This window comes from Arachis stenosperma, chromosome 2 (assembly GCF_014773155.1).
Source record: "Arachis stenosperma cultivar V10309 chromosome 2, arast.V10309.gnm1.PFL2, whole genome shotgun sequence".
Lineage (NCBI taxonomy): Eukaryota > Viridiplantae > Streptophyta > Magnoliopsida > Fabales > Fabaceae > Arachis > Arachis stenosperma.
In genome coordinates, this window is record NC_080378.1 from 61,279,918 (window position 1) to 61,282,002 (window position 2,085).

The 2,085-nt window shown below is 41.9% G+C and overlaps 1 non-coding gene across 1 annotated transcript; it reads left to right on the forward strand.

Moving 5' to 3' along the window:
• Positions 1-1,233: 1,233 nt before the first annotated feature.
• LOC130964283 (small nucleolar RNA R71) lies at positions 1,234-1,341 on the forward strand. Its single transcript, XR_009080384.1, has one exon. It is a non-coding gene; the product is annotated as a small nucleolar RNA R71 (small nucleolar RNA).
• Positions 1,342-2,085: the final 744 nt, after the last annotated feature.

A 2,085-nucleotide genomic window follows, 5' to 3' on the forward strand; every position in this document is an offset into this window, starting at 1 on the left:
AAAGATCCCTAATTTCTCCATTACAGAGAGGGGCATGAGGTTTACACTTGACCCTAAGTCACACAAGGCCTTCTTGAAGGTCATGGTGCCTATGGTACAAGGTATAGAAAACTTCCCAGGATCTTGCCTCTTTTGAGGCAGTTTCTGCCTAGACAAGTCATCCAGTTCTTTGGTGAGCAAAGGTGGTTCATCCTCCCAAGTCTCATTTCCAAATAACTTGTCATTTAGCTTCATGATTGCTCCAAGGTATTTAGCAACTTGCTCTTCAGTGACATACTCATCCTCTTCAGAGGAAGAATACTCATCAGAGCTCATGAATGGCAGAAGTAAGTCCAATGGAATCTCTATGGTCTCATTTTGAGCCTCAGATTCCCATTGTTCCTTATTGAGGAACTCAGAGGAGATTGGTACACGCCCACTGAGGTCTTCCTCAGTGGCGTCCTCCTCCCCTCTTTCCTCTCCATATTCGGCCATATCTATGGCTTTGCACTCTCCTTTTGGATTTTCTTCTGTATTACTTGGGAGAGTGCTAGGAGGGAGTTCAGTAACTTTCTTGCTCAGCTGACCCACTTGTCCTTCCAAATTTCTGATGGAGGACCTTGTTTCATTCATGAAACTTTGAGTGGTCTTTATTAGATCAGAGACCATTGTTGCTAAGTCAGAAGCATTCTGCTTAGAACTCTCTGTCTGTTGCTGAGAAGATGATGGAAAAGGCTTGCTATTGCTAAACCTGTTTCTTCCACCATTATTGTTATTGAAACCTTGTTGAGGTCTCTCTTGATTCTTCCATGAGAAATTTGGGTGATTTCTCCATGAAGAATTATAGGTGTTTCCATAGGGTTCTCCTAGGTAATTCACCTCTTCCATTGAAGGGTTCTCAGGATCATAAGCTTCTTCCTCAGATGAAGCTTCCTTAGTACTGCCATGTGCATTTTGCATTCCAGACAGACTTTGAGAAATCAAGTTGACTTGTTGAGTCAATATCTTGTTCTGAGCCAATATGGCATTCAGAGTGTCAATCTCAAGAACTCCTTTCTTCTGACTAGTCCCATTGTTCACAGGATTCCTTTCAGAAGTGTACATGAATTGGTTATTTGCAACCATTTCAATTAATTCTTGAGCTTCTGCAGGCGTCTTCTTCAGATGAAGAGATCCTCCAGCAGAGCTATCCAAAGATATCTTGGATAGTTCAGAGAGACCATCATAGAAAATACCTATGATGCTCCATTCAGAAAGCATGTCTGAAGGACATCTTCTGATTAATTGTTTGTATCTTTCCCAAGCTTCATAGAGGGATTCTCCATCCTTCTGTCTGAAGGTTTGGACTTCCACTCTAAGCTTACTCCATCTTTGTGGTGGAAAGAACTTTGCCAAGAAGGCATTGACTAGCTTTTCCCATGAGTCCAGGCTTTCTTTAGGTTGAGAATCCAACCATATTCTAGCTTTGTCTCTTACAGCAAAAGGGAATAGCATCAGTCTATAGACCTCAGGGTCAACCCCATTAGTCTTGACTGTGTCACAGATTTGCAAGAATTCAGCTAAGAACTGATGAGGATCTTCCATTGGAAGTCCATGGAACTTGCAATTCTGTTGCATTAGAGAAACTAATTGAGGCTTAAGCTCAAAGTTGTTTGCTCCAATGGCAGGGATAGAGATGCTTCTCCCATAGAAATCAGGAGTAGGTGCAGTGAAGTCACCCAGCACCTTCCTTGCATTGTTGGCATTGTTGTTGTTTTCGGCTGCCATGTGTTCTTCTTCTTTGAAGAATTCGGTCAGGTCCTCTAAAGAGAGTTGTGCTTTAGCTTCTCTTAGCTTTCTCTTCAAGGTTCTCTCGGGTTCAGGGTCAGCTTCAACAAGAATGCCTTTGTCTCTGCTCCTGCTCATATGAAAGAGAAGAGAAAAAGAAAATGTGGAATCCTCTATGTCACAGTATAGAGATTCCTTGAAGTGTCAGAGGAAAAGAAAAATAGAAGAAAAGAAGGTAGAAGAATTCGAACTTGATTAGTTAGAGTTCGAATTGTGCACTAAGAAGGAGTAGTACTCCATAAATAGAAGGATGTGAGAAGGAGGGAAGTGGATTTTCGA